The sequence below is a fragment of the Falco cherrug genome, chromosome 3 (genome assembly GCF_023634085.1).
Source record: "Falco cherrug isolate bFalChe1 chromosome 3, bFalChe1.pri, whole genome shotgun sequence".
Taxonomy (NCBI): Eukaryota; Metazoa; Chordata; class Aves; order Falconiformes; family Falconidae; genus Falco; species Falco cherrug.
Genome location: NC_073699.1, coordinates 10,134,667 through 10,147,762, shown reverse-complemented (window position 1 = coordinate 10,147,762; position 13,096 = coordinate 10,134,667). Strand labels below are relative to the sequence as shown.

At 35.4% G+C, this 13,096-nt stretch overlaps 1 protein-coding gene across 6 annotated transcripts in view; it reads right to left on the bottom strand.

The window, feature by feature from the left end:
- Window positions 1-11,090, bottom strand: part of CDH18 (cadherin 18) — a 337,159-nt gene extending 326,069 nt beyond the window's left edge. For 4 of the 6 annotated variants that reach the window (XM_027812998.2, XM_055706002.1, XM_055706000.1 and 1 more), the window contains exon 1: window positions 10,981-11,058. The gene's annotated coding sequence lies outside the window, so the exon portion shown is untranslated. Of the gene's footprint in view, window positions 1-10,980 lie in introns of all 6 variants that reach the window. The other 2 variants (XM_027812997.2, XM_027812999.2) reach the window with 1 other exon arrangement.
- Between the last annotated feature and the right edge of the window lie 2,006 nt (window positions 11,091-13,096).

Here is a 13,096-nt window from a genome sequence, read left to right as displayed (position 1 = left end):
AATTTGCTGAAGTCACTTCATCAAGAAGAAACACAATGAAACTCTGTTAGGATTTGGAAGACTATGCAACTGTGACCAAATTATTACTTGTTCTTCTCCAAGAGGTAGATCATTGACCATGTGACCTATTAAAATGAAAAATATTCAAGCAGTTTAGAAGTATCATGTCATAGAATTTTCAGATTGCCTGAGGAAGACCTTGTTGAAAGATAATATTACCTTGCTCCAAAAGATGCCATGAAAATGAAAGCCTGGCATTACGTGTTAATCCGAAAGCTCTTCAATAACAGAGTAATACAGAATTCTTAAGTTACTACACTAAGCGTATTCAACTTGCAGAGGTTTTCCTTAGTATGTGTATTTTCCATTTTTCTTTCCTTTGCAGTAAATACAGCAAAACACCAGAATTTTAGCAATCCAAAGTACCTCAGATGAGATAGAATGAAGCAGTGCTACTGAATGCAGGGTCTTCAATTAATTTGACTTATTTAATGCTCTGTAAGTTAATTATTTAATTCTGTATCACCTTCCCATTGCAATATATAGATGTTCCTGTCTTTAAAAAAAAAATAAGATGAAAACAGACACTCCTGTCATGTTACACAAAGAAGAAGCCATATCTATTTGAATGGAACATCATAGCTACTGTCCAATTCCAAAATCAATGACCTTATAAGGAAAAACTTCTTGAAATACACAAATACTAACAAAAAAGTTTCAGTACAATAAACCTGTTGTTTTTCTAAATTAAAGGTTATCTATATACCTAACATTCCATAAACAACTAATTTAATATAAACAAACATATAATAAATAACATGTTTCCTTCCAGCTCTGTTGCCTTCTAAACCAAATATTGTTTTGCAGTTTGCAGGGTCGGGAAAGTGGGTACTATAAAGGACTTTGTGTTGCGCCTGGAATATCAATAAGGTGCAAACTTCTCAAATTTAGAAAAAAACCAAACACCACCACCACCCAAAAAACAAACAACAAACAAACAAACACCGCAACAAAAAGAAATGTGGATGTAAATGACTCCCCTTTCTCAACCATCACTTGCTGGTAAGAAATTTACCTATAATATACATGCACTTTAAAAATGTTATTTGTATGTTACTTGGAAACAGTAATAAATACATTATCTAGGATTTCTCATATTAATTGATTATTTCTTTATTTATTTCCTTCAAATGCTTCAGCTGCAATGTTCAGTCAGCTGTCAATTATCAGCTGTCAATTGCTTTTGAAAACATAAGCTAGCTTGGCTACAGAAGCAGTGTAGGTATGTTTCTACAGCAAAATTATATGTACATAAAGCCTTGCGTGGGTGCTCACTTGGGGATGTTTACGTTCTAGCCTCATCTGCACCACTGACCTTCTGTTTCTCAATTAAATCCTGTATGTCTGTTCTTAAAGCCTTTAGTAATGTGTTATTATCATCCACGGTTTTTGCTTTATAATTCCAGTCCTTTATTACTTTTGAAAATTAAGAATAATTAGTCTCCCAAAAATATGGTCACTCAACCTTTCCCCCCAGAGTCACAATTTTAAGATGATGTGTAAATCACCTTGGACAAGTTTAAAAAACGCGTTTCACCCATTGGTAGGGTATATTAATTCCATTTTTTTAATTTACTTTAAACATCCACTAAAAACAATTTTGCATCACATCAGGAAAGATCCCAAGAATAATTATTTATTGTGAAATTTAGCAATTCAGATGAAGACTACAGAATCAAATCAGCTGCCAACGTTTAGCATAAATCATTTTAATAGGGATTACACATGTCTATCAATGGCAGAACAGAATATTAAACCCTTTAGGCATAATGCATTTTTTTTTTTTTTTCCAAATTTGGATATGTCTGAGCCTTCTTTGGAAAACAATTACTTTTGTGTATCCACTTGCTGCTCTTGAAAAACAAAGTTCAGTTTAATTCAGTGGGATTAAGAAGAGGGGCAAGAATTTATGCAGTTGGGTCACTGACTTCTATCTTCCAAATACCCAGAACTATTTCAGTGGTGCCACAGAACATATTGCAGGGCTGAACACAGAGTCTCCCCATTCAGACTCCCTGAGGAATTTGAGGAACTAAACCAAGGAGAACTGCAATTCTTTATATACTCTGAAAAAGTCTGTCTTGAATGAAAATAAGAAGCTCCTTACTGCACCTATGTATGAAAAATGTAAAACAAACTGTTCATTAATAGATCACTAGTTTCATTCAATTAAAAAAAGGTATTAAAATATTAAGTTAGTATTCTGGCATGCACTTTATTCAACTTACTCTTTGCAATGAGGAGAGATGAATTAAGATATAGGTAGTACAGGACCTTAATGGAAGCACAGCTTGTGGGATCATATGATTAGTTCATAGTCTACCCTTACATGAAAAAAATGAGAAATCAATATGAAGAAAGATCCCCACGCATTGCAAAGTGTGCTGCCAGTCAAGGTGAGTCTAGAAAAGCTAAGTGCTGCTAAAGGAGCTACAACTGTGTGCTGGGACTTGCACTTTGGAGGGCTGCACTGGCATTAGCCAAAGCCAGCAACAAGGACATGATAAATGTCAGTAGAAGCAAGTGAGGGTGAGCTATCAGAAAAGAGTCCGCACAGAGGGGCAAGGAAGAGGGGCTGATGAAGTTCAGGAAGGGGGTAGTGAATATCCCTTTAGAAAAGGTTGGAAACAACTGATATAAAAGGTGGTTAAAAAAGTGACAAGCACGTACAGTCAAAGAAACACCTGCATGAGTCCACAGCGAACCTGAAAGTAACAGACTGTCTCATTTATTTCTGAAATGTCAGCACAAGGTCTCCTGAATCAAAACATTTGAGAAGAGTGCAACCTTGCCTGAGCAGACCAGCAGATACTTGCTGCAGGTTGTCAAACATCAATGATTTCTCCATCAGCCCACATGTGTGCTTCAAGAGTGAAGGAAGGTGAGAAAGGAGTGTGACATCTGCCCATCCACAAGTTTTAAACGTTTTAGAAAAACATCAGGGTTTTTTCTTGGGGTTTTTTTTGTTTGTTTTGGGTTTTTTGTAACGTGATCCTGTCTACTCCTGAAAGCCACAGGAATTAAACTAACGATGACACCTATCTAACTCTTCCTGTGAAGATGACATATTAGTCGAACTCCTCACAGTGTAAAATAGAAAAGTCCAAATATTTATATTAATCTCATTAGACTGTATGACGTTTGAAGCTTATCTCTGCCTTATCCATTCAAACTACTTTATGGCTGGAAATTCTGGGCAGCAGCTGTCTTCTCACTCACGACTCAAGTTCTACTTAGAATTTGAACTCTGGAAGTAAATGAGATAGAACCTTTGGGTAATGATGATTAAGATGATTTGTCAAGGGTTGTTAGTATCCACTGCTTCCCCACTGTCCCCTCCCCTTCCCCTCCAATAATATTGATGATTACTAGATAAACACTGCTCAGAAACACAGGTAGTTTTAGAGAAGACTATTTTGTGAAGCATGGTGTTTTACTTAAATTTACTTCTGCTTTCTCTCCCTCTACTTCAGGAAAACTATAACAAGTTTTGATGCCTTTAGATCAGTTATTAAGCCACTGGCTAACAGAATGCAGCATTATTTTAAAAGTGAGCATAGAAGGAGAGACTTGGGGAAAAATATGCCGATGACTCCAGCCGTAACAATAAAATGGATGCACCCAGCTGTTTTAAATCTCTGAGAAACACTTTATTTCTAATTTCTGCTGCTTCTGCTGTCAGACCAGGTGCCACTAAGCCATTCATTTTGTTCATTACAGCTTCTGTATCACTTTGAATTAGAGCTTGCAGACTTGGATTAAGCCTATTCTTAGCGCTTCTAAATCAAACCTGTGTATTTGAGTTTCATTTTGTCAAGAGCAGTACTGCAGCAGGATTTCATAGGACTTCCTTACTATTTCCTACAACAAACTTGAACTAAGAACTCTCAACAGAAGTAACTTGAAAACTAACACAGCTGTTAAAGCAAAATGTCAGTGCATTTCATTGAAGCTCAGAAATTACAAGTGGCAAATAGATACATGATGAAAGCCTGTATTAAATAACATACAAATATTATATCCACCATCTTTCCTAATTTATTTGAAAACATATATGCAAGTCAACTTACTTACTGCAGATGTATGTATGAGGATTGTTTGCACAGAACATCAAAATGATAGCAAACCTTTTACATGTAGCACACATGAACTAAGTTCCAACTCACAATTCTAATAGAAATCTCTGAGACTCAACTCCTGCACCATAATCATTCACCACAAAACTTGACAAATTTTCTGTTCCCATAGCCAGGCATTTATTGTGCTGCTCCAGCCTACTCCTACAATCAGGTGTAAGTTCTTATAGCCATGTCTGACGTGGTTCCTCATAGTTTGGTCTTAAGTAAAGTTCATCTTATACCACAGCCAGCAGTCTCTCTCAAGCACAAGTTATGTCTTAACATGCAAGATCAGAAAAATACACTTCCTCAGTTTTTCATTCTTTTAACAACAAAAATCCTAAAATCTCAGAAGTTGTCTTTTTAAGTATTCCATCTTATAAATTAAAATCAGTGTTGGGCAAATAGTATCCCCAAAAAGTAAAAGTCTGAAAAAAAGAGATAGGCTGCCTGAGAACAAAATTAAAAGTCCTTAATGGTGGCATCAAGTTCTTTCAACTGCACCATACAGCAACTAAATTGTAAAACATTTTATAAAGATGAGTTAAAGGTTACTACTGGATTGTGGTTTTACACAGAAACAACTTTGTATGTTCAATCTGAAACATGGCAGCTGTTTTTAAATTAAGAAGCAACATTCTAAGCTGTGTCCTTTGCTGCATTTATGAGTTTTCTATATACAGAAATATGTATAAGGCACCCTTCTCATTTTTTTCTTTCCATTCAATAAACTGTCTTTGAATAGCACACTCTTTGGGCACTCACTGATGTCCTCTCATGCCAAGATTCATTTACATTTGGCCATGCATTCTAATAGTTGTCTTCTTACTTCATCTCAAAGCTTTTTTTTGCCTCACATTTTCTGCTTAAGCATTCAAAATACACCATCATTTTACTCACAATTGTTCCTGTCTCAGCCTAGTTCTGTCATTGTTTCCCTAAACCAAACTTGTTCACACGCACGGGCTGCAAGCTAACTGTTCTCTTTTCACATGCTCCCTGTGCTCTTTCTTCTGTTAGTCTCCATTTCATTGCTATGTTGGTAAATAATTCAGCCAGTGTCAAGTCTGCAACTGGTGTAATTAGTTACTATTCTCTGTCCAGGAAGTAGAATTTTCTATGCGTCGACATCTTAATCCCTATTAGGGAATGAAGGAGAGGGTGATGTCACCCAGGAAGCTAAGTGCTGATATCAATCAGTCCTGTGACCTAATTACAGACCCATTAAAACTGACACAGAATACAGAAGAGAGATGCTCTGTGTATTCCTTCCTGGTTTTCCAGTTTTCCCCTTTTCCCCTCCAGTTAATTGTGTGCTATCTATAGATGGCTGGAACGTTATCTTAAGAGGGGACTGATCAGCTTCAGCATATAAAAACCGATCAATCAAAAATAAGCAGAAAAATTCCACAGAGTCTGAGCCAGAACTGGACACTATAATTTTATAATATTTAGAAGAAATAAAGCTAGTGCATATTCCTGTTCAGCAACCTTGCAGGTTAATATAAGCACTATTTTGTTATAACTTGACTGTCTTTTAAAACTAAACTCATTTCACTGTAAGAAACAGAAATATCAATTACTCTTTCCTGCTGAAGAGATGTCCTTTTTTAATGCATATTTTTAAAGAGTTATACTGCACTATTTTGCTGTTATAATAAAGATCCTGTGTAAAAGAAAGACACCTGAAAGAAGCAGGAAGCAAAATTCACAGGGATAATCAATATTTGTTGGGAAAAGTAATTCATACTGCTAGAAAAACCTAACAGACCACAGAAATAATAAAATTTTGGATAAAAACTAACGTGCATTTGTAAATCCTAGTTCTCGAGTGCTGTTAGTGACATGTCTTAAGCTGTGCTCCCATGTGTTCTGAAAGAAAAAAATAGGTCTATGTATTTCTGCTCACTTCCTGGAATTTCACTGGGGAAGGTAAAAACCGTAACATTTTGAATTGTATAGTTCCAGGGAAAACTGGAAATAGAAGTCTCAATGTCAGTGTCTTTTTGGATCTTTTAGATTTTAAATACATCTTATAAACAAAACCAAGCACTGTGCAACTACAAATAGCAGGTTAGCGGACGCCAGAACTAGCTAATTGTAACCCAGCTGCTGTATACAAAATAACTGACCCCCTGCCGATTAGATCACACCTACTGGATGCGTGGAATGCAGGAAAGAAACCCACCTTCCACTCTGAAGCTGCTTCAAAGGGTGGCTTCTGCAGCAGAGCCCACATGGCAGCCCTGCGCCACTGCCAGGCACCTGGGCCCTGGCTCACCTCCCTGTCCCCAGCAGCTTGCCTCAGCCCAGGTGTGGTGGGACTGTGCCTGCCAGGAGGGGCAGGGCAGAGCCCTGCCAGCCTTCAGTCACCTGGTGCCCCACTGCCCCAGCACACTGATATGCCTCCTCTGCACAGAGGGGTTGGCAGCTTGGACATTTTGATTAGGAAACTTAAGTCACTTCCTTAAACTGAAGTGATAAACGCAATTAATTCTTTGCTGCCTTCGTGATTCCTCACACTGTTACACTTCACAGGCAACCCCCACCTGTAGTTCCATAGGAAGTACGTGCCACTGAATTCGTGTAAGAAAGCAATCTGATGAGTACCCGATGATTTTCTTTATGACCCCAAAACAGAGCACACAGGCTGCTTGAACCTGAGATTGATATAGCAAAAAAACTACAGAATACCTAGGTGCTGTACTTCTAAACAAGAATAGTTGCACAAAAGAAAACTACAGACAGGTTTCAACTAAACTGGCTTGTAGTCCATGCTGGTCACAATAATGACTGACTTTTTACTCCTAAGTTTTGATGTTGTGCTTTAGAAATTTACCTTGAAATCCTTCTAACATATTTGGATGAGATGGCTGAATATCTACTGTTTTCATGGCTTCCAAGAACAGTTACGTATTGTGGTTGCTATGCAAAAAAAAATCCAAATAAAAATTACGACCAACATAATCTGAAATGGTCCCACAATTATTTTTCTTTTTTGAAGAAATACAGGGTGAAAATTTCTGATCAACTGCTTCTCCCTTTTACATCATTAGCGCAAATGTAATCAAATACTCTGAAAGCTGAGCAAAACATTGTTCTGTTTATACTGACACTGAAACCAGAAATGTGAATTTGTGAAATATTGTTTCAATATTTTCAATGTTTCAGTTTTAAAAATTACTTTCAGAGTAGAAAACCTTGAAAAGCTTAGAATATTTATTTTTATATATCCAAAATTTAAGTTGGCTTTTATTTGTAAAGTTCAACCAACTTCCTCCTTTAAAATGTTTTTCAACTTAATTTGACAAACCACTCAAAACATTCTGCAATGTTTCTGAATTTTCAGGGAAGTAAAATGTCAGTTATTCTCACAGTACTAAGGGAGACTAAAATCCAGTGTTGACTAAGAGTCTTATTTCTTTAGGCCATTCATTTCTTGGTTTATATCTTGAGAAGTGAGGCCAGCATCCAGCAATATTGAATCTCAGTTCTGTATTTCAACCTTGCAAGAATGATGAGGGGTTTTTTAGCCCCATTATACACGCACACTTACATGTATATGTATATGCAATAAGGTAGCTCTGGAAGTTCCATTTGCATCTATCAAGTCAGGTTTTCACAGAGACATACAGAAGGTTATCAAAATTTAGGGTGCTCCATGTATAAACTATTTTCATATATTAATTTTTAAAAGGTAGATTCATCAAAAGGATGCAGTATGCATTCTGTACTATAGTAAAACTGCACACATGCTTTATGTGTGTATAAGCATATATAAAGACAATGTATGCCCAGGACCACAGGGAAGACCAGGTAACTTTGTTCTAAGTCACAGAAATTAAATCACTGTGTTTGCTATGGTTTCCCATTCTCCACAAGTTCTGCTCTAACAGTTGTCAGGACATCAAAAATCTTCACACAGAGAAGCCTACGGGTTCAGACTGTCTCTGAGCTCTAAGTTTCAGAGAACACCTTATGTTCTTTGAGTGCCCAGAACAGACAAATGTAAGTTGGAGTACTACGCGTGGAGTAAACAAAGATAGATATATAAGGTACATAGAGAAGTTTCACTCAACATCTGGTACAGAGCCTCTGTAAGCCAACAGTAACATGTACTCCAGGTTAATTAGGAACAAGAATAGTTTAAATGCATTTACAAGTTTCCACTTATTTATTTCATTAACTTATATAAAGTACAACTTCAGATAACCATAAAATCACTTTTTAAGGTCCAGTGTGAGGACTCAGAGGAAGAAGAGGTATACGTATATACACAAAGAACAATTCTTGGCTACAAAAATTCTCTCTCCCATACTCTGATTATTATATAACATAAAGATTCTCACATAGGAAAGCCAGAGTCCTCTCTGCCACAGAGAACTATGTTTACCATGGAAACTACCATTACTGAGTCATTTGAAGTCACTTGGGTAACCTGACCGTAACACTATTCTGTAAAGTGTCAGAAATGTTGAACTGTAGATTAAATAATCCACTCAAAATCCATTTAACATCACATGGCAACCGGGCATTCACATAACTCCATGAATGACAGAAATACTAAACTGAACAAGGTTAAATAATGTGCCAGATTGAATGACAAAGGACAGACATGTTTTGCCTTTTTTTTTTTTTCTTTTTTTTTTTTTTCTTATAATGGATTACATTTTGCCTGGTGCTTTACAATTATGTCTCCAGAACTGAGAGAAAATGAAGATTTTAAGAAGGCTTAAGAAACTATATAATAACAAAAATTGCATGAAAATACTGACGGATCAGGCTAGACAAACATATATCAACTTCACAAACACATATGAAGCTAAAGCATACTGATTACTATTAAATATTTCACTTGTTGTCTTGCTTCAGCGGGCTGAGTAAAATGAGATACTTTTTCCTGTCAATGTTTGCTCTAATGTCTGAATATAAAAATACTGCCTTACCATGCTTCTGAAAGCTCAGTGCTTTTAACAATGATACTATGAGCTTTTATGCTTAGACAACAAATCAAATACAATCTGTGAGACAAATTGTGCCCTGCGGAATATGTAAGTATCTCAATGGGAGTCACAAAACGGGAACAAAGATTTTTCATTTATCAAAAATCATTGTTCTTAGACATCACTGCCACATGTGTAGAGTCTCACCAGAAGTTCAACAACAGTCTTATTTTTTTTCCAATATAAAATGTAGGTATGCTGTCAGATAAGCAAATAATAGGTTAAACATGAAAATATATTTGCTGATTTCTCTCTTGTCATTTATTACAGTACTTCCAATACTGCTTCTCCAAGGAAACAAGACTCACATTAAAAGAGAGGTATTTGTGGTTGCAAATGCTAGGAGGTAAAAAAAGTGCTCTGAATGTACTAATTGTGAATAATATTATACAAAGATAGCTTACAGAACTCAACTTCTCAACCCTGAAGTCTGCAATCCTGTTACTAAACATCTAAAGCAAATGAAAAAGGAAGAATCCTAGAGGTCAACACTCTTGGGCAGGTAGGTATTTTTTAAAGAAAGCTGAAATAAATATAGCCTTTGAAGATTAGAGGGAGGATGAAACCAATAGGGGTTTGGGGTTTTTTAAAGCAGAAAATAATGCTTTTAGACAAAATGTATGTATCACATCATAGGCTTGCATTACTAACAAGCCATGAGATAGCTGTGCCACTAGCCGAAACTCCAATGTGGTCTTTCTATCAAGTCAAACATGAAAAAAATTGCACAGATCTGATGGTAATGTAGAAAAGACAAAAGCCTATCTGATGAGATATACCTTCTGCAAAAAGAAGGGAGCTTCAGGTGAGGACTGAAGTAATCAAAGACAGCTGAATTTGAGTATGACTGTTGGTGAAAAAAATGCCTCCTCTAAGAGAAAAAAAACCTTGTCCTTTGTAACTTGACGTATCAAAGAAAAGAGAAAACTAGGGTTTGGATAGAGTTGCAGAAAAGTTAAATTAAACAGAAATATTTCCCATGTGTAATTGAAATGCCAGTTTCTGGGGCCCAGCATTTTTGACTGTATGAAGACGATAACTTGCTCTGTTAAAGCTCCTGAAAATGCTAAGTGATAACTACATCTAAAGTGAAATTAGAAACAACTCCATTTTCTTAGTACCCCACTAGCTTTGCTGGTACATTTACAGAAGTGGAATCCAATTTACCGAGTTCAAACAATTTTTGTACTGAAAAACAGTGTTAAATAGGCTATTTTAAAACCTGTGGAAAGGCAATGATTAATTTTCTTAGTGTATCCTTCATTCCTCAGTCTACCTACTGATGACTGTCTCCCCTATTGAGTTATTTGTAATTTATTTCCAGATCATGCTTTTCTATACATCTAGATGAAAGAAATCTTTCTTGTACCTATTTAAAACATAGAAATCTATATTGCATGCAAAATGGAAAGTGTTTACAGCTTTTTCCAGAACATTCTTATTTGTAAATTTTTCACAGTAACTATGGTGCATAAAGAAAGCTATAATGTGAAGTCACAAATAAGACAGAATCTTTTAGGTTTTTAGATTTTCATCTGGTTATATCTAATTTTCTAGACAGAAAGACCGTCCCACATTAAAGAGAAGATAGTGCCAGATAAAAAAGAAGCAGATATATAACTAATTCCCCATGCTTATTTAAAAGGGGAGAAAAAAAAGTATATTTTGGAGTTTCCTTTCAAATCAAGCTACATCTGAAGATCTGAAAAAGTCACTAATGTTCAAAAGCACTCACCGCTACTCTTATACGTAGCAGAAAGATTAATAAATAATTAACAGCATTTCTAAAACAAACATACCTCAAAGATACTGGTATCTTAATTCTTCCGAAGAAGAAAACCTTAGCTGCCGTTTTGTCTTCTGGTCTTGAATTTGTTGTGTAGCCTAGGAAAAATAAATCTCAGCTTACTTTCAAACTGAAAGCATATGGCTAGACCCAAGGAAAAAAAAAAAAAAACAACAAACCACAACAGCCAACTTAATAGCATTGCAGTTAATTCCTCTGTAATCCTACCTCATTATCTTAAGCAAACAAATCTCTGAAAAGGATTGCCTTATTAAAAGCAAATTAGAAAACTGAATGTCATCTGTGCAGGGAGGCATTCTCTTAAAATGCAGTCAGCAAGGAGGCTCATAAATAGGGCACTATATAAAAACGTTCCTATCAGGCAATCCCTAGCAGATTTTCAACAGATGTGTATGTAACTATGATTTCACATATTCCTAAAATGAAATGTGTCAACATCATTTACCACAAACTTTCAAGAGTCTAAAAAAATGTACTCATTTAAATTCTACAGAAAGAACAGTATTATGAAGTTATCTAAAATGCACATCGGTAGCAAGAGTAGCTACTGAATTGCCATACCTCCCGCTCTTGGAAGTCATCGTAAGGTTTGATTTACTGAGGATAATTATTTTTTTTTTTAATTAAGGTTTTGGTTTTATTTGTATAACCAGGTAAAATTCAGGGGTGCATCACAGCACTCATTACACATTTTTAGAAATGTAATGTATAAGCAGTGAAGTAGTGGATGCTATAAAGAGAAAAAACTACTACAGTCACTATCATTGTTAGATTGTTATAACTTTTCTCAGAAATTGTTTCTCCGCTACAAGCATTTATTGATATATTAGTTAGAAATAGAAAACATGGGTTATCAGATCCTTGGGAGAAAAAAATCAATACTATTACAACAAAGATTTTTTTTATTAAGTTACTTTATTACTAGCTTAAAAAACTATAATAGATATCTGTAGAAACAAGTAGTCCTTTGCATTTTTAGCTTCATTAGTACTGAACTTCTCAGCTTCACTTTAAAATACTCTTATCTTAATCATCCTGTCAGTTATTCCTTACTTCAGATTATTTTGTTTCTGTACAAGCAAGTTATTTTTAAAGGAAACAACACGGAAAACAGCTTTCTTGAAGGCTATGCAAGGATAACAAAACTATATGAACCCAACTCTGGAAGATGATTGTTTCGTGTGAAACCTTAATACAAAGTGGAAAAAAAATAATGAAGACAGTATTCAAATGAAAGTCATAAAGGGCAGACGAAGCTGAAGCAGAAATTAAAAACAACTGAAAAAGATTAATCAGAGCTTCATTCATACCCACAAGTCAGCAATGTAGCAAGTCAGAAAGAATTTAGGAAACTAATTTCTGAAAATAGCTGGTTCTAAGTCCTCTACTTCAGTATTTCTCAAAACAAAACAAAACAATCACACATATGAGTTTGAACACATGAAAGCAAATAGATTATCATGTAAGATTAGGAGACTCTATTTCAGGACCACAAAATTAAAATAATCACTGCTACCATTAGAGCCAAATCTTGATTTATAAATATCTGTAAGACACAGTGGCCTTGACGTGGGGGTTTTGTATTACTTTTTCAAATGGTAATAAAATGGAATATCGCCTATTTTTGTTTATATTACTCTTTGATAACAATTTTTTAGATTTCGAAGGTTCAAGCTGAACTGATGTCTGCATCTGAGAGCTGTTTTCATCTGAGTGCTGTAACATTTTCATGGTACACTGAAAATGAGATAAAAGACAGAAGTAAATAAATTCTTGCTTGAATTCTGCATCATTTAATCATTGTTTAGGTAGAAAGTAGCAACAAAACATACCCTTTCTTTCATACTGACATCTTTCTTTTCCTTATTTAGATACTTTAAGAAAGTAGAAGTCTTCAAATGTGTTGTTTCATGGCACAAGAGTGCACATTTGTTTGTAATCTTTCACACAAATCCTTACACCTTTGTATTGCTAGATTAGGTGGAGTATTTAATCACATTTATTGATTTTATGGTGTTTGCTGAGAGCTGAGAAAATGCCCGATTCTTTCAGTCTGCTATTTTTTCTTTTCTGTTTCTTTTCTCCTGAATTTGGTTGGTTGGTTGCTT